Genomic DNA, 20,585 nt, shown 5'->3' on the forward strand with positions numbered 1-20,585 from the left:
ACAAAGTCTCAGGGTATGGACAAAACATAGACAAGTTCTTTTTCTAGGATATAGCATAAATGGCCTAAAGTCCAGTTCCCAGTCAAGTCCTCATTTCCATCTGCAACCTCATTAGCAAATTCTTTACTCTCTGCATTTCTATAGAAGTCTGATCTTCTGAGACCTCACCAGAATTACCCATTAAGCTTCACTTCCAGCATTCTAGAGCTTCACTACTCTACAATTCCAAATCTTTTGAAAAGTCTTCCAAAACCAATTCCAGAGGCTTCTGAACCTCAGTATCAGGTATAATCACAACTATAACCCCACTATTGAATACCTATTTCCTGTGTTAGCCAGCTTCATTGCTGTGACAAAATACCCAAGATAAACAACTTAAAATGAGTAGATTTATTTCAGCTCACAGTTTAAGAGGTCACTATCCATTGCTTTGGGTCTGTGCAAAGAAAGAACATCATAGTGGTGAGTATATGACACAGGAAATCTGCTCACCTCATGGAAGACAGGAAGCAGAAAGAGAGAGAAGAAGTGGCCTGTGTCCCCATGTACCTCTTTACCTCCAATGATCTACTCCCTCCAGCTAGGCTCCACCTCCTAAGTACCCATCACCTCCTAATAGCATTATCAGCTGGTGACCAAGCCTTCAACACATGAGCCTTTGGGGTCATTGAAGATATAAACTATAACAAATAAATACCCCAAAATGAAGAGAAAACAATCAAAATATGTCACTACAAAAGAGAAGTTATCAAAACATTAGAAAACCATCTACAAAGAGAGGAATAAAAAGAACTAAAAAATGACATAAGACAATTTTAAAATGGTAATAGTAATTCTTTACTTATCAACAATCACTTTACATGTAATGTAATTAATAATCAAAAGACCTAGAGTGGCTGAATTGATTTAAGAGAACAAAATCCAACTATATGCTGTCTTCAAGAGATACTCTTCAGGTTTCAGGACACACATAGGCTGAAAGTAAAGGAAGAAAAAAGATATTCCATGCAAACAGGAACTGAAAGAAAACATGATGAAGTTATACTTATATAAGACAAATAGGTAAGTCAAAACTGGCATTAGAGACAAAAAAAGTCATTATATAATGATTAAAGGGTCAATTCAATAGGAAAATGTAATGATTAAAAATAGGTATGCAAATTAGTTGCAGTGGGACAGCCTGTAATCCCAGCCACTTGGGAGGCTGAGACAGGAGGATCTCCAGTTTAAAGCCAGCCTCAGAAACAGAAAGGCAATAAGACAGGAGGATCTCCAGTTTAAAGCCAGCCTCAGCAATGGAGGCTCTCCAGTTTAAAGCCAGCCTCAGCAATGGAGGCTCTCCAGTTTAAAGCCAGCCTCAGCAATGGAAAGGACCCATCCATCAGTGAGAACCTGTCTCTAAATAAAATACAAAATATGGATGGGGATATGGCTCAGTGGTCAAGTGTTCCTGAGTTCAATCCCCAGTACCCAAAGGAAAAAAAAGCTATGCAACCAACATCACTCTACCTAATTTAAGGCAAACACTGACAGATCTGAAGGAAGATATCATCAGCAACACAATAACAGTAGGGGCCATTAATTCATAACAGATTAATCATGTAGACAGAAAATCCATATGGAAACAGAATACTTGAACACAATACACCAAATGGACCTAACACAATGGAAATACAATTGGAAGGACACAGGAGCTAATATGAAGGATTCCTAATGAACAAAGCTGAGATAATTTGACCAAAAGACAAGTAATGTGATGCTGGATTACAACCCAAAAGATAAAATAAATCTCCATGAGCTCATTTTGGTATAAATAATTAAACAAATGGAAGAGAAAGGAAGTCTTCCACTCAGAAGCATTACAAATAATTTAAGTGGACACACATCTCCCGCCCCCACACACTTTTGCCACCGGGTGTAGCTTGGCTCGGGGTCCTGGCCCCAAATGCATTCTCCTAGCTGCTTTCTCAACCCCTTGGGCATGTTCTAAACTTTGTGACTTTTTTTTTTTAATGTGGTGCTGAGAATCCAACCCAGGGCCTCACCTGCTCTCCCTGAGCTACAACCCCAGCCCAGTAACTAGTTTTGAAAGCACAAATAAATAAGGAGAAAATGTGAATTTTAAAAATAAAAAAATAAAAACCTAGATAACACAGCCTTAACCTCGGGCTGAAGATTAACAACGCCAGGGAAGAGCCTCACCCTCCAGAAGACACACGTGGGCGCTCCCAGCGGCCCAGACTGCACATCGGATCCTTCCGTTGGCACTTCTGGTCTCCCCTTCTAGAAACCACCAGGTCTCCAGGGTGCTCGGAGTTTAGTTCCAACCCACCCGTCTAGAGACTGGTCTAAGGGATGGGCCTGTCTGCCTTCCTCACGTCAAGATGCCCCTCTACCCTCTTTGGCACCCGACAGAGAGCACCTTCCGGTGGAGGAGGATACCCATGACCTGAGAGGGCCAGGGCGATGCAGTCTGGCTCTCACTGTGGATCTGAGGAGTTGAGATCCTAGAAGGTCCACGTGGGGCTCAGAAAGTGGAGGATAAATAGGGATGGCCAAATTTCCTTCTAGGAAGTCCCAATCACTGTGCCAAGAACAATGACTTCTGTGGTGAAAGATACTAAATTGCTGCCAACACTCTTAATGAGTCATATCACACATTAACATAGAAAAACCTTGCAGAAGTCCCTAAGTAAAATTGAAAATCTACCATGAAAGTTTCTTCTCAATAATGATTTGTACGTCAAAAGCATCAAAGAGGTTCAGTGTTTCAGTTTGTTGTTTTGTTATTATTATATTATTATTTATTTGTTTTGTTATTTGAATCCCATCCATACCTAATGAGCAGAGAGGGTCAACATCAAGACCCACAAAAAAGGAAAAGGACTGAATAATATGAGGTGAGGATATGAATGTGGTTTTTTTCCCCCTCAAGTGAAAGTTTAACTTCTTCCCAACTGTAGAGGAAAGATTTGGAACTGTTGCCACCAGTGATTTAAAAGGAAGCCAAGGGATGAAAAAATAAAATTTGTTTTTCGGCTCTACTTGATATCAGAATAAGGATTTGTAGAATAATCAATCAACCTTGCAACAGCCCACAGGAAGAATAGGAAAAAGTATTGATGAGTTTCCCAATGATAAGAAATTAGCAATGTGGGTACTGGAAGAAGTCCTGATAGGAAAGTGTAATCATTTCTTAGAACTGCCAAAACAAAGCTTAGGGAAATCTTTAACCAAGTCCACTGTCCCTGTGTTCTCAGTTCCAATATAGCTGCTAACATCAGAAATGGTAAAAATGTTTTTAAAAACTTTTTAATATTCAAAATATTTATATTTAAATATAATTAATATAAAATATTTTTAATATTTGGATATGACTTAGATGCACCTTGGGAAATTTTCTGTCCTAGCTCCACTGGCCCTAATTCCTTAAATGAGACTGCATCTTCTGAAGCACATTGAGAGTGAATATTAAATAGTTCAATTAGGAGGATCTAGAGGAAAAAAAAAAGTATTTGGGTGGCCACTAGAAAAGTTACCAATGGAGGCTACCATATTTGTTTGTGTGAATCTTATGCAGGAGCTGAATGGACAGTACTGATGGACTACCCAGGACACAAATGAAGGGGGAAAGGGAGCCAAGGAATGTGTGTCTCTAAGCCAGAGTTCAAGGAGGGAATTTTCATTCAAAAGAAGAATAGCTTTATTTCCCATGAGTCATTAATGGTGTAACTAAAGATGTTAGAGGACTCAGACAAAGAATACAGCCAGAGGTGTGAGACAAAAGGAGAAGAAAAAAATGTCAGGTGTATTCTGTCCACAGTGCTATAGTACAATACCTCATGAGCTAGGTAAATCCCACCCAGTGAAGAGTTGTATCTCCCTCTGGAGGGATGACAGGGAGACTTGCTAGAGACTGATGGCCAGCTGAATTCCAATGATTATCCCAGATTTCCATATGAGGAGGTAGATATTTTTTAACCTCTAACATACTCCCACAGTAATCTTCAAGCTTTCTTTGCTCTCCAATTACCAGTAATGTTACTCTGAAGTAAAAATGTCTTTTTTTCCCCAGAATAGGTGGTTAATGTTGAAATCTGTTTATGGTATTCTGAGGATTCCTTTATCCAGACAATAGCATGAAGATTGAGATGGGGGCGGGGAGAATAGCAACATAATATTACATATTTCTTAGTTGTGAAGTTGTATAATATCACTTGATGGTAGACTGATAAAGGTATTGTTAGACCAGGATGCAAAGAAAAGACCATCGACTCCAATTAAAATCAAATTAAAGCAAACTTATTATTTCAACCAGCTGGTCTTCCTCTCCCAACAAAAACCACAGGAACAAAAGACAGCCTTGAAAGTTTCTACAAGCGCAGTTTTATAGCCCAGAAAATTACACAAAGGGGGGGTTTGAGAACTTACAGATAACAAAACTCTTGACGAGCATAACACAAAGGCTAGTTTATAATTTTGTTGGCCCCGACATCAGAATTTATAAACGTCATTAGAGCCCCAGAGAGGGTTGTTATATGGTTAGAGAAAGCCAGGCATGGGTGAGTTCAAGGCACGGGCAGGCATTCCAAGCAAGTTTAGAATTCGCAATAATTTATAGTAAAGCTGAAATTAGCTTTTCATGTTTGTGGCAAGATGGCTCCCAATTTTAAGAGGGAATCAGGCTGGGTTTATCAGTATATGCTGTGACCCTTAAAGCAACACTAAAATAAAACCATTGTAAATAATAAATCAACAAGGAAATAAAGTGGAATGATTTTAAAATCTTGATTTATCAAAAAGAAGGTGGGAAAAGAAAGAAATACAACAAAATGCAAATAGCAAGATAATAGACACTAATCTCACTGTATAATGATCACATTAACTATAAATATCTGAGTTACCCTAAACCAAAGGCAGAGAGTTTGGTTGTATCATCTTAAAAAGCAAGACCCAACTATGATCACTTTATATGAAGACCCACATATGTTTAAAGTAAAAGAATTAAAATGATATAAGATATCAATACTAAAGAAATCTAGAGTTACTATATTATATCAACAGATTTAAGAGCAAAGAATAGTACCAGAGATAAAGTTCATTTCCTAGTGATAAAGGTGTCAATTTTTGTCATGCATTTCACCTTTAAATACATTACAAACTCCACAATATGCTGGTTTTTATTTTTTTAAAATAGTCAATTAGTTTCCTGTTGTGGTTCTCCAAAGAAACAGAATCAATAGGATGTCTGTGTGTATTCACATATGCATAAATGTGTGGGTGTGTGAGATTCATTATAAGGAATTAACTCACATGATTATGATAGCTGGCAATTCAAATCAGGTTGGGAACTAAAGGATGTATGGGCCTAACGGAGGTGTTGATGAGTCATAGGTCCTGAACTAAGTGATAGGACCTGTTGGGCTTTTCTACCACTAGTATGGGAGTATGGTAAGGGGAATAAGCAGGACGGAGGTACCCCTTTGCTCAGAAGGTCCTTAATAATAGGTTGTAGGCCCAGAAGAGCTTTTGTGGACAGGGGGTATTGAGCCTGATTGAGGAAGGTGCTAGGATCTTTACTGGTGGGCAGGAAATGGTGGAGGGGGTGTGGGTATCCCATACAATCGGGTCAACCAGGTTTGTAGGTAAGGGGTCCTTTTTAGTATGGTGTTTCATATCAGCCTCACAAGTGGAGCAGAATGGCCAGTCTTCTGCCAAAAGGGCCAGAAAAGATGAACAGGCCGATTCTGGGGCCTGACAGATGCCAGGAGCCTGGATGTTGATTGTTGTATTGAATTTAGACAGAATATCTCAGCCGAGCAAAGGAACTGGTCATTGGGGCATAACTAGGAATGCCTCAGAGAATGGGAAGTTGTCTATGGAACAGAGTAATAGGGGAGTCTTTTTTGGATAGATGGTCTTTCCTTCTACCCCGACAATAGGAGAGGTGGACAGCACTGTTTGCCCCCAGAATTCTGTCAGGACTGAGAAGGTAGTCCCAGTGTCAAGGAGAAAGTCAATATGGTGCCTATCCACCTGAATCTGCACCCTGGGTTCCTGTCTATTGACAGGACAAGGACAAGGACAAGGGTCAAGGACCCAAGGTTCCATCAATCTTCCATTGCCATGCCCAGAAGGTCAGATGGTAACCTGGCCATAGGCCTCCTACAGGATCTAGGGACAGTCAGAGCCCCAGTGACCTTGTTGTTGACATTTAGGGCATGGGGTATGCGGAGTGTGTGGTGCAGGGCATGCCCTGGCCCAATGTCCCTCCTTGCCACACTTGAAGCAGGTACCCAGGGGGGAGGGATTTCGGTGATGGGCAGCGATCCAAGGAAGCACTCTGCAGGGCCTGGGTGAGCATCTGAAATTTCTCAGTCTGGGGGGTGGCAGGGCCTTGTTTGAGCTTTTTTAGTTTGGCCCAGATGTCAAGGTAGCTATGCAAGAGGAAATATGTCATAAGGACATGATGGCCCTCTGGGGTTTCAGGATCTAGGTTACTGCTGAAGGGCTTTTGTAAGCTGATCCAGAAATTTCGATGGGGTCTCTTGTAATTTTTGGAAATTGACAGCCTTACATGCCACTTTTTTGAGCCCAGCAATAATACATGCAGAGAATTGGTCTCTACTCTGTATGCCAGCTTGTGTATTATCTGGGGCAGCAAATGGCCCCGGAGGGTGATTGGGATTAACTCAGTGAGTTTCATGAACATGGGCTCTGGCAGGTTCCCAGACTCTGGTACGTTCCTCAAGAAGGAGAGTATTAGCCAATAACATATAAGTGAGGCTCTAAGTCTGGAGGACCCACTGAAACTCTCTTCTGTGGTGAATGAGCCCAACCTTCGCTCGAGTTGCATGAAGTCATTCATAGAGAATGGGACATGTACTCAGATAATGCCCTCAGGTCCAGCAACATCTCTTAAGGGGGCCATGGTTTGTGGGACTAGGGAGTGGAACCTAGTTTGGGGGAAATAAAGGTGTCAGCCAAGTCAGGGGGAGCACCTGAGTGGCTGGACGGAGCCGACAGGGGAGGTCAGTAGGGAGGGGTCTCATCTGCTGGATAGGTTGGGGTGAGAACGAAGAAGAGAAAAAGCCTCAACATGGGGGATCTCCTTCCACTTTTTTGAGTGCTCGCAGAAGTTAAACAGATCTCTGAGAATTGTGGGATCTAGGAATCCTCCTGGGGGCCATTGACTTTGATTGTCTAATTGTTAGTAAGGCCAATCTTGTCTGCAGAATTTAATAAGGAGGAGTCTTCAGGGAGGGAAGAAGAAGCCCCCATAGGTCAGGAGAGGGACGAGGGTGGTTGAGAGAGAGAGAGAGGGAGAGGGGAGTGACTGTTCTTCCACCCCTCAGGACCTCTCACTCATGAACCGGGTCCCAGACAGTCCACCATGACCGTGAAGGTTGTGGTGGGGTGCATTCTCTCTTCCAGATTGGGCATCAGAGGTTTGCTGGATGTTCATGGTCAAAGCCCCTGCATATAGCCCATCTGAAATTGGATACCTGATAGGGGAACTCACCTACTGAAGAGCCGGTGTTGTGTGAGTAGTAGCAGTACTCGAAAGAGTGGACAAGGATGGCAAGCCTTGAGAAAGGGGGCCCTCAAGCATCAAGGCATTCCCCCTCCCAGGTTTCAGCACTGATGAAAGAACAAAAAAGGCACATTGTTGGAGAAAATGCCCGTTTATTGAGGAAAAGCTCTGTATATTTATAGAACCGGGGTGGTTTGACAGTTATGATAGTTTAACAGTTTAATGGTTTGCAGTTGGCATGGGGTGATTTCTGATTGATGGGTAAGGATCATGTGAGTCAGCAGGCCTAGTCTGATTGGTGGGTAAGGATCATGTGAGCCAGCAGGGCTAGTCTGATTGGTGGGTAAGGATCATGTGAGCCATCAGGGCTCATCATTGGACAGCTCTTCTCGGGAGATGGGGAAGTTAGAGGGAGAACTTGTGAGAGGGCAGATTGACAAGCTGCTGAATCAATGTGAAAAACCTAGATTTTTTGGCATTTTATGTAATCTGTTGACTCACAAATCTACCCAGGACACAAGTATGGTTGCTTTGTTTTGTGTCAACACAGCACTCAGGCATTTTTTTAAAAATTTTGCTCAATATTCAAATAAAGACAACATAAAATATTCTTCTACCTAATTTGACAATTCTATGGATAACCTAAGACATCATCAACTTTTCCCAAGAAAAGTATATAAAATATACAACCCTTTCCACATTAAGGGAAAAAATCATTTTATTTGTAGTTTGTGTGAAATTTATTCTGTTTCTACTGATTCATACTCCTTCATTTATATCCAGTTATTTAAATACTGAGATATGATTTTAGGTAGTATTCACACCTCATGTTTTGATAAGAGGATGACAATGAAGTAAACACTTATTTTGTGTAATATAAATATACAAATTCTTATCAGCATTAAGAAGAAATGCAAAAGTATGGCAGTCTGTGTTCCTGAGGATTGTCCACATGGTCATTACTGGTGTTTATAACTATCCTATTTCACTCCCCAGTACATACTGCCTTGGTTCACAGCTGGTCATTGTTCCTAGTCAGGTGGGTGACCCAAACCTTCATCCCTGAAGGATCTGAGCCTTTATCAGTATGACCTGACTTGGGATTTAGTTTCCTATTGCCCTCCATCACAGGACCTGGGAGTTCGAAGAGGCACTAGGAAAATCTCCTATGTCACACTTGATCTTCCTCTCTGTATTGTGTAGTAGCAACTCAGTTTCCCCTTCCTAGTCAGAATCAATCACTCAATGCCACAGAGTGACCTTCTTTTTCACCTGTTGATTCAGCTATAATGAGCATCCTAAAGTGGCAGTTGGGCAATCTCAACTCTCAGAAAATAGAATCACTTTGTGTCTGGGTAGAAGAATCTCTCCCTTTGTCACTAAGAATTTTCTAAAGCAGCAGAACTGAAAAGTGCAGGAACACATAATGTTGGTGGGTCATAGACATCAATGTGATAGGGGGAGAACACACTCTCATTTATATCCATTGAATGCTTGGGGTCTGATCCTATGAATCCTTGTTGTGGGAGAAGCAGTACCATAAATTAACAGTACACACCCTGGAGGACATTGCCCAGCAATGAGAGATGTTTCCAGCTACGTGCAGCTTGATGCAGAGTCTTACAAGGGTATTTCACCATTCCATCAGGTTCTGTGTTTCAGGAAGTTGGAAGACCTATGTTAAGTATAACAAATCCCATGAACACAGGCCACATTTCACACTTGTTTGCTGTGAATCAAGCTCCTTGATCATGAGCAATGCTGCGTGGAATACTCTTATGGCCAATAAAGCATTCTATGAGTCCAGAGATGTTAGTTCTGGCAGCAGCACTTCAGGAGAGGAAGCAAAATCCATACCCAGAGTGAATGTCCAGTCCAGAAAAAAAAAAAGAGTGTCCCTTTCATGTTGAATGTGGTCCAATGTCATCAATGTGCTATGAAGGGGCTGGCTGATCACCCCAGGGAATGGTGCGATGTTGGGAACCCAGATTGGTCTTTGCTATTAGCCATGAGTATTCAGCAGCGGCTTCAGATAGATTGACCTTGGTGAGTGTACGTCCATATTGCTGAATCCAGGAATAATCTTTACCCTTGATGCCATGTCCAGTTTGTTCATGGATCTATTGGGAAGGTGCCAGGACTGAGTGAGGAAACAGAGGTTGATATCCAAAGTACTGGTTAACCCTTTTTTTGGATAAGAAGATCTATCCTGTGATGGGTAGTAATCAGTATTTCTTTATTGCTTCTGAAAGAACGATTGGACAAGGCTCCTCATCGGAGAAGTACCTGTTTATTGAGGAATAGCTTTCCACATTTATAGAGCCAGGAACCATTCAACAGAGCAAGGTATTGGCTCAGGGAACTTTCTGATTGGTGGGTAAGGATCATGAGGGTCAGCAGGGCTCACCATTGGGCGGCTCTTCCCGCCACTGTCTCGGGGCATGGGGAAGTTAGTACCAGAAGAGAAGCATGGTCGGCGCCATCTTTGGAGCCAGGGCGACTCCCAACATTTTCTGTATGAATCTTTCTCATATAAATCATCCAGAAAATTTTGAAGTTCCAGGATATTAAAGGGGACACATGTATCAGAGGAATGAATATCTCCCCTAGGTGAAACAAAGAACTTTGGATTTTCTCCTGGAGAAAGGGATAATGTGTTTGCCTTCATGATAGATGTATTGTCATAGTTACACATGTATCATTTTTGTATTTGGAGGTTAACCTGACTGATGGAGGTGTGCATGTGTGCCAAATTGGCAGAAGATGGACTGTAGTGACTTTATGATGTGTGAGGTTGGCTAGGATAAACTACATCTCACCAAATTCCCTCTAATTCATCATTTCTAGTTAAGGTTGGCCTTAGAGGAGCTTCCTGGGAGATTAGAGGGCAGAAGGGAAGCAGTCATCCTGTAGTATTAATACATTGATGGAGATCTGCTGGCTCACTCCTCACTGCTATGGAGCAGTGGCTGGGCCTGCAGTTGCTCTACCTTCCCCGGATTCTCCTTTAGGCTCTTGGAATTCTGGGCTAGGGGTGTGCATTCAGCTTCATTAGAAATCTGACCTAAATTTCCCATGTACCTATATGAGCATACCATATGGATCTCATCTGGATGTATATCCACAAGTAACTAATAAAAAGCTATAAATAATAGCAGATCAGCAGAGTAGAGGGAAGGGATCAGAGGAAGGGAGGAGGAGAGGGAAAAGAAAAGTATGGGGACTGAATTGAGGCCTATTTTATGCTTTTTAAACATGTTAAAAGAAACCCCAAAATTTTGTAGAATTCAAAAGAGCCAATACAAAAAAAAAAGAACCCCAGTGCCTAATTCCATAGGCAAGCAGAACTGACTCTTTTTTGTTTGTTTGTTTTCTCTTGTGGGGTCACAGCTCATGCTTTTATATTTCATCTGTCTCTTGTCTGCCCTGCTTTGTACTATCTTCCCTTTCTACTGCTTGTCCTGTAGACTTAAAGTTTCCACATCAGACTTAAACATGACAGCAGTACATCAACTCCTTAACCAGCTTCCACAAAGAAATAAGGCCAAAGTTCTGTAATGCAACCCTTAACCATTACATGCATTAATAGAAATGTCTTAGTGGTTCAGCTGCTCTTGTTATAAGTTTCCTGTAAGATAAGAAACATAATCCAACAACCATACAAACACAAACGCACACTAACACAAATCACACATATGATTATACACACGTATGCCTATATTTGGTAAAAAGAGTCATAAATTTTGGACCTTAATAGAGTCTTGGAATTCCAAATGACCATGATTGTGATAACAAATTTTAGGTTTCTCTTGTTTTGAAAAACTGAATTTCAATAATTTCAACTGCAGATTAATTACAAATAGAGAAAAAAAATCTCATCACAAATCTTTGATTGGATCAAAAGAGCTGATCGCCATGTACACAGGATCCCATATTTCTGGCATCACACTTTATCTCCACTCCCTGTTTCCCTAGGGACTGAGAAGGGAGCATGTGGCTGAGGAATCAGACGTCTCTGGCAGACTTCATCCTTGAAGGGCTCTTCAATGACTCCCCAACCCACCTTTTCCTTTTCTGCCTGACCATGGTGGTCTACCTTGTTGCACTGAGTGGCAATACCCTCACCATCCTCCTCATCTGGGTGGATCATGGGCTTCACACACCCATGTACTTTCTGCTCAGCCAGCTCTCCCTCATGGACCTGATGCACGTCTGCACAACCATCCCCAAGATGGCTACCAACTACCTGTCTGGCAGCAAGTCCATCTCCTTCCTGGGCTGTGCCACTCAGCACTTCCTCTATTTGTCTCTGGGTGGTGCTGAGTGTCTTCTGCTAGCTCTCATGTCCTATGACAGGTATGTTGCCATCTGTCATCCTCTGCATTACATTGTGCTCATGAGCAGGAAGGTGGCAGTGATGATGGCCCTCACCTCATGGTTGGGGGCATCTATGAACTCCCTAATTCACACAGTCATCTTGATGCACTTTCCCTTTTATGGATCTTGGAAAATACACCACTTCTACTGTGAGTATCCAGCTGTTGTGAAGTTGGTATGTGTTAACGTCACTGTCTATGTGTCCACAGTGTATATCTGTAGCATCGTGCTTCTCCTCCTCCCAATAACCCTGGTTTCTACATCCCATGGCTTCATCCTGCACAGTGTCATTGAGATTCATTCATCTGGGAGTAAGAGAAATGTCTTTGCCACTTGCAGCTCCCACCTCATTGTGTTGTCTCTCTGGTTTGGTGCCTGCATCTTCTCATAAGTGAGGCCCAGGTCCCAGCACACTCCACTGCAAGACAAAGTTGGTTCTGTGTTCTATAGCATCATTACTCCCACTCTGAATCCTCTGATTTATACTCTCTGGAATAAGGATGTAGCTAAGGCTCTGAGGAGAGTGTTACGGATACAAATCACCCAGTGATTGCACTTGCAGTTGTCCCAAACAGAGAATGGAATAGGATAAGCTCCTTATGTTGATCTGAATAAACCTTTCAAGAATCCAGGTCTCTGATTCTCTTTGCAAGAAATAGGTGGCTTATGTATAACTTCACTTTTTAACTTGGTCTCAGGCATCTAAGCATCATGGGGCACATTTCACACCTCCTAGAGAACTAGAGAAAAAGATTAAAAATCTCTCCATAGAAGACTTGCAAAGTTCAGTGACACTCCAAAAAATATTAAATACGATTATAATGGCTTTTCTCATTATATTTTCATCCACAAAATAGATATAAATAATGCCACTCAAGAGTATTTATGAAATATAAAAGGAGAAGATCTTGCTTAATATCAGAAGCATGGGACATGAAGTGAAGGGTTTCTTGAAAGGAAGGGTGAGAAATAACTTATGTTGTTAGACTTGTAGAGTTTCCTGTATCAGTAAGTTTTTAGAAGGGAAGTATTATTACATACAAAGTAAAATTACCTGTACATACTTTTTGTAAAATATGTATATAATTTTAATTTGTTTTAATTAGTTCTACATGACAGTAGAATGCATTTATGCACTTTGACATGTCATACATAGATGGGATATAATTTCTCATTTTTTCTGAGTGTACCTGTTGTGGAATAATATTGGTCATGTAGTCAGATATATACACACAGTAATAATGTCTGTTTTTTCTACTGCCTTTTGTATCACTACAACCTCTTTCCTCCTCTCCCATCACTTCCCTCTACCTAATCTAAGGTAATGCTATTCTTCCCTAGTGTCCCCTGCCTTATTGTGAATTAGCATCTGCATATTAGGGAGAACATTTGGCCTTTGGTTTTGTGAGATTGGTTTATTTCACTTAGTATGATTTTCTCCAACTTCAACCATTTACTAATAAATGGCATAATTTCACTCTTCTTTAATGCTGAGTAATAGTCCATTGAGTATATATACCACATTTTCTTAATTCATTCATCTATTGTGGGATCCTAGGTTTGTTCCACAGTTTAGCTATTGTGAATTGAGCTACTATAAACATTGATGTGGCTGCGTCACTATAGTATGCTGATTTTAAGTCCTTTGGGTATAAACCAGGGAGTGGAATAGCTGGGTGAAATGGTGGTAAAATACATATATTTGACAAATACTTACTGAGTCCTTTTTACTGCTATGATCTAAGTACTGAGTCATATATTTGGAATTTGCATCTATGAAATTTTCCATTCTTTTTTAATATATATTTTTAGTTGTTGATGGACCTTTATTTTATTCATTTATTTATATGCAGTTCTGAGAATCAAACCCATTGCCTCACACATGCTAGGTAAGTGCTCTACCACTGAGCCACATTTCTATCTCCAAAAATTTAACATTCTTTAAACATAAATTTATGATTTATTTTGTCTGTATTGGTCCTGCCATATCAATTAGTGATATTATTTTTTTTTAATTTCAAAGGTTGAAAGTACTTTTCTGTTTTCTGAGTTTCTAGTCTCATTATTTGGAATCATAATCTGTGGATTAGAGTCTGTCACTTGCTACCACTGTGATATATAGTAAATTAGTCTCTCTAGTCACATTAATCTCAGGTCTTTATCTAGAATACTTGAGATTATGAGTTTAGAATATTAGTTCTGAGGAGATAGATGGATTCTGGGTGATATTAGCAGAAAAAAACTGTGTTGAAGTGATGTTGGAATGATGAGAAAATAGTGGGAGAACCCATCTTGAAGTCTATGTCCCCATATTCACCTACTATAAATTGTGGGGAGCCACAATGAATGACCACACCTTCCAGTCATGATGCCTCAGATTCTGACCAATTACTGCATTCACTGTGGCTTGGGCGGGGTCTTGCTCAAAGCAAGTGTTCTTCTTTGTAGGATGTTCCCCTACGGTTGAGTTTCAATCACCTTTCCCTTGTATTCCTGCTCCTTCTGAAGGTTTTTGGATAGAACTTTCTAAACAAGAGTCCCCCCAATGAAATATCACCTCTGAACCTGTCCCTCTCTCTCCTCAGCCTCTCCTGACTTTGTCTTGCTCTCCCTTTTGGAGAGCCTGAGACTGAGGGCTGGGGAGGCCATCATGAAGATTGTGTAAAAGTAAATTGTGTCTATGTTTTATTTGGTGTCCCTGCAAATTCACATCAGTGATTGTAAGTTCAGCTGCCCACACTGATGGGGGCAGCAGGTGGCACCCAGAACCAGGGACCCCTCAGAGTGAATTTCCATGTAGACTGAGTGAATGTACTTTAGAAATTCATTGAACTGTGTTTTGGGGTTGTAAAAGAAGAAAGCATTCTGAGAGTCAGAGATGTTAAAGAAATAATGAGCAGTTCCATGTCTTCAGAAAAATAAATTTACTTAATGATTTTGGAGATTCTAGTCAACTGAAGAGGAATACGAGTCAGGAGGGCCCAGCTGGCTCAATTCCTGAAACAGTTAATGACATATGCCTGTGGATTAGTGATGAAGAGTCACCAGATTTGCATACTTTGGAAAGGATAGGTAGAAAAGGTCTAAAGGCTGCCTCTCTGCCAAGCTATCTAAAAGTACAATAGAAAATATTCAAAAGGTCTGAACTGCTTTAGGAATGTTTCATTTTGAATATTGAGAGGAGGGGCAGTGGTCTACAGAAGACTTGTTAAAGGGGATCCAGAAAGCAATTAGAAGTTTGGAATCAGAGAAGTGGCCCATGGCTGCTCCCAGGCAGTTTTCTCTATCTGTAGTGGGACTGTGGGCCGAGTCAATTCTCACCCAGTCTGTAGCTCACAAACCACAGACAGGTGACCTTAGAGCAAGTCTGAATACCAAACATTCAGTCACAGCTGAACCAGACAGAACCAGTTATTTAGAAGTGTGCCAACTAAACTGGATGGTAGGGGTGTGTGCTAGAGAGGAAACTAGCCCTGATGGAGTCTCTGTGAGGCTGACTCAGGATGGAGGGGAAGAAAATGGACAGAAAGATACTGGTGAAGCTGAGCCACAATATGAGGAAACTCAGTCAGAGGGTGAGAATGATCTAGAGGAGGGTTTGGCAGATTATGCCTGACTGTCCCCACGCCCGCCATTTGGATCTGGCCACTCTCCTCTGGGAGAACAAAGTTTAATAACTACTCTGAATTGGCAGTAGCCATGCTTACACCCCTCCACCATTGCCTTAGAACAGCACAGGAAGCAGGGGAGGACATTACAGGTTTTCAGCTTTTTCCGGTCTTTGAGCAGATTAACGAGCAAAATCAGTGTGTCCGTATGCACGCTGCAGTTTCTTTTAAGACTCTAAAGGAGCTCAAAAATGCTTGCTGTCCAAATTCACCTTTGTTCAAAGTTGGCTTGATTCCTTATGCAAAGAGCCTTTACCCCCACATGACTGGATTTATATGGCCAAAATTTTTTATGGGGGTGGGGGCAACTACCTCTGTTGGTGGTCTCACTGGACTGATTATTGCACTGAACAGTCTGAGAGAAACCGGAAACAAGGCTATGATGCCACTTTGGAGATGTTAACTGGAACTGGAGAATTTACAAATCTGGAAAGGCAATTAAATTATTATCTGGCCATATATGATCAAATTACTGCATGCGCCAAAAGGGCATGGAGAGAGCTACCTAATCAGGGTGAATCAACTTTGAATTTTAGTCAGATCAAACAGGGGTCAGAGGAGCCATTTTCAGATTTGGAGGAACATCTATACCAGGCAGCAAAGAGATCATTAGGAGACTTGGATGCCTCTGAGTTCCTAGTCAAGCAGCTAGCATTTGAGAATGCTAATAAAGTTTGTCAGGAAATCCTTCAACCCCATTGAAAAAGGGGGATGGTCTCCAAGTTCATTGCCTTTGTGTGGATGTGGGTCACACACAGCTGCAGGGCATAATGCTCGCTGCAGCTTTGAAGCGGGTATTACAACCTCAGTCTCAGAGGTGCCATTCTTATGAGTGCTGTTCCAATTTTGGTAGAACTGGGCAAATGGCTTGGGACTATGAATCTCTGCACAATAGGGTAGAGACCTCTCCCAGTTTGCACAGATGGCACTAACAGGGAGATGACTGCATGGCATGGGAAGATTTGGATAGATATGGCAGCGGTAGTTCACAGCCAATTCAGCCTTCAACTCTGCCTTCTTTGGGGCCAGAAAACCAAGAGCTGGGCCTGCCCTGGGCCCACCAAACTGTAGGGGCACTGCAATATACACTGGAAGAGAAGTTGCAGACTCTGACGTCATCAGGACTGGTTATGCCAGCTCGTCACTATTAGCAGCTAACTCCATCGAGACTGTACACTATGGCCAACCTTGGGAGTTACTTTAATGCCTGAAATGTGGCCAAACGAGTCCCTACTGGGGTCATGGACCATTACCCCAAATAGCATAGGGTGAGTTTTGGGGTGAAACAACTTTAAAAAGGGAATTCAGGTGCTGCCAGGAGTGATTGATTTAAACTTTAGAGATAAAATTGAAATTATTGTGCAGTCAGAGCCCGCTACTTAGCTCTCTTTAAGAGATGATTGGCACAGCTAATACTCCTGCCTTGTCACTCCATGGATGGCCCAGAGTAGACCTCAACTTCTGGGTCCCCAGACCAAGTGTACTGGGCTCAATTAGTTCAGCAAGAATGCCCTCTACTGGATCTTAAAGTTAATCATAAAAAAATTCAGGTATCATAGATACTGGGGATGATAGATCTGTTTTATCTAGTAGATTATGGCCTACGAGGTAGCCTTTACATATTGCGCTTGCCAACATGGAGGAGATAGGTCAGATCTCTCAGCCTGCACAAAGTGCTCAATATCTTCACTGGGACAATAAAGATGGTAACTCTGGAATTTTCAAGGCTTATGTTTTAGACATCTTGCCAGTCAATTTGTGGGGCTATGATATTCTGAGCAGCTTAGGTTTGTTAATAGTAACTTCAAATTTTATCATGTTTTTGAGGGACTTAATCAAACATTTTTTCCTAGGGAAACAGAGGAAAATTTACAAGGGTATTTACCTACAACTCAATCTTCCCAAGAGAGACTAATTAATGCACCCAGCCAAAACTTTTGATAGTTCCCCTTACTTTATCCCCAACACAGAGAACAGCAGAAAAAAATTCATTGGCTCATAGAAGAGCCAATCTGGGTTAGTCAGTGGCCCTTGGCAGGGGAAAAACTTTAAATACCCACATGTTAGTTCAGGAACAACTTCAGGCTGGCCATTTACAACCTATGCTCTGTCCTTGGAACATCTTTGCAATTAAGGAAAAAATCTGGCAACTGGAGATTATTACAAGATCTCAGGGCAATTAATTGTGTTATCAAGCCCACGGAGCCTTACAACCAGGGCTTCTTTTTTCCTACAGCTATCAAATTGGATTATCTTTTAATAGTAGTATATTTAAAAGATTATTTCTTTTCTATACCATTATGGCCAGATGACTGTAAAAGGTTTGTCTTTAGTGTCCAAGCAATATTTTTTTTAAAAACCAGTTAAAAGATATTGCTGGAAAGTGTTGCCTCAGAGAATGTGTAACAGTCCTACCCTTTGTAAAAATTTTGTGGCATACACCATCATGTCTGTGAGGGAGAAATTTCCTGATGCATATATTATTTATTTCATGGAATGTATACTTTGAGCTCATGTTAATTCAGATGTATTCCTAAATTTCTTTGCCCAGTTAGAGACCAGACTCACAGCAATGGGTTTGTGCATTGCACCTCAAAATGTACAGAGGATATCTCCTTTTCAATATCTAGGTCATGTGATTGAAGGGCATAAATTCTGTCCTCAAAACATACAAATTAGAGTCAAGGAGTTGACATTCTTAAGGATTTTCAAAAACTATTAGGTGATATAACTTGGCTGAGGCCCTCTTTAAAGCTAACTCCTTCAGATTTAAATCCTTTACTCCAGATATTACAGGGAGAGCCTTCTCCAGCTTTTCATCAGCTCAGAGCAGAAGTAAGAATGGCTTTGAGGAAAGTTGAAATTGCTATTAAAAATGCTCACCTTATTAGAATTAACCCACAAAGGCCTTCATATTTATTGATATCACCACTACTTAATCTCCTACAGGAGCAATATGGGAGTTATTGAGTGGATTCATTTAGCTTACTCTTCTCAAAGGTCTTTAACGCCTTTTCATGATTTTGTTGCTCAATTAGTTATCAAGGGCAGAGTTTTATAGCTGGTTGGATCAGAACTTAATATTATAAACATTCCATTTTCTGCTCAACAGAATGATTGGCTTCTCCAAACTTCTAATAATTGGCAAGTAGCTTTTGCTAATTTTCCTGGTCAGATAGAAAGTCATTATTCTTGTGATAAAATTATTCAATTTGCCTTTCTAACTACACTTATTTTTCCAAAGATTGTGTATGCACATCCAATAGATGGAGCACTAATGGTATTCACTGATGGCTCAAGGTCAGGGAAAGGAGGTTTTATAGTCATGCTCATAGAGAGGTGGTACAAACCTTATCTTCTTCTGCCCAATGAGTAGAACTTGAAACTCTCATTTGTGCTTTATGTCTTTTTTGCAAATGAGTCCATCAATATTTATCCTGACAGTTTATATGAAGTTTGAGTTGCAAAAAATATTGAAACTTCAACTATTGTGTATACACCATCACAAGAATTATTTAACTTGTTTCATACCCTCCAAAGGACAGTACAAATGCAAAACACCCATGTTTTATAGGCCCCATATGGCCCCACACTAATCTTCCAGGGCTTTTAACATCATGTAATGATAACTCTGATAAATTGGTTGCTGTTTGTCAGTAAATATCTTTATGTGACTGTGCACAAGCATTGCATTCTTTGCATCATAAAAATGCTTCTAGCTTACATAAAAATTTTAATATTACTAGAGAGCAACTTTGTCAATTTGTATGTCACTGCCCCCAATGTGTTATACACACTCAATTTTTACCATCTGGGGTAAGTCCCCATGGATTAAAACCAAATCAGTTATGGAAAATGGATGTAACTCACATTCCTCAATTTAGTAAGCAATTTTATATACATGTAATTGTAGATATTTATTCTAAATTTATCTTTGCCACAGCTCACGAAAAAGAAAATACTCAACATGCTATTTCTCATTGCTAGCTGCTTTTGCAGTATTAGGATGTTATTTACAAATTAAAACATAATGCACCAGCTTATGTTAGCTCCTCTTTTCAACAATTTTGCCAAGAGTTTCATGTTGACCATAAAACACGTATTCCTTACAACCCTCAAGGTCAAGTTATTGTAAATCGAGGTCATTTATCTATTAAGCTACAATTACAAAAATGACAAGGGGGAGATAGGACTAAGACCCCCCCCAAAATAACCTCAATCATACTCTGTTCAATTTTAATTTTTAAAACTGTGACTCAGAGTGTCACACTGTAGCAGAGCAACACATGTCTTTCACAGCAACAGGCCCTTTAGGCCAAGTTTGGTGGAAAGATTTACAAACTTGTCAATGGAGAGGACCAGATCCAGTCATAATGTTGGGCAGAGGTCATGCTTGTATTTTCCTGGAAGGTGCTTTTCTTCCTATTTGGGTACTTGAATGTGCCATCAGGCATGGAGGACTTAGAACCAAGGTTCAGATGACTGAGGATTGACCCAGAAATTCCAGACCTGATTCTCCACTAAGAGAAACTCTTGAAGGAAGAGGGGAAAGAAGATGGCCCAGAGAGACCCAATGGTGAAGCTACGCTCATGGAAAGAGCTAAAGAATCTGACGCTGCAGGCTGAGCAAATGATTCAGCAGCAAAGAAAAACTAAGTCTCCAACAATGATGCTTGCCACAATACCAGCTCTATTGAGCTAAGTTTCCAAGACCTGTTGAGTTCTTAACATTTATATAAATGGCATCAGGTTGCATGCATCTACTGTCAATTACTTTCTTTTGTGAACACTACAGCTTTGAGATTGATACATTTTAAGATGTTGAAATCCAATTCATTCATTTTAATGGTTGGGATATGTAGTACCTCCCATGATATGAATGAACTGCAAAAAACTAAAAATTTTGTGCTTCAAAGGACACTATCAAGAAAGTGAAAAGATGTCTATAGAAAAGAACAAACATGTTACAAAGCATAATCTGATAAGAAACTGTGTAAAGAATATAT

At 40.7% G+C, this 20,585-nt stretch overlaps 1 protein-coding gene and 1 pseudogene across 1 annotated transcript; one reads left to right on the forward strand and one right to left on the reverse strand.

Annotated features, from left to right (window-relative positions):
* The window catches only part of LOC308650638 (cytochrome P450 3A9-like), a gene marked incomplete at both ends in the record, with an annotated part of 162,639 nt that overhangs the window by 99,217 nt on the left and 42,837 nt on the right, over positions 1 to 20,585 (reverse strand).
* LOC308650649 (olfactory receptor 2AE1-like) lies at positions 11,526 to 12,461 on the forward strand (annotated as a pseudogene). Its single transcript has one exon. The product of its transcript is annotated as an olfactory receptor 2AE1-like (transcript).

The sequence above is a fragment of the Spermophilus citellus genome (genome assembly GCF_964194105.1).
Source record: "Spermophilus citellus genome assembly, chromosome: 6".
Taxonomy (NCBI): Eukaryota; Metazoa; Chordata; class Mammalia; order Rodentia; family Sciuridae; genus Spermophilus; species Spermophilus citellus.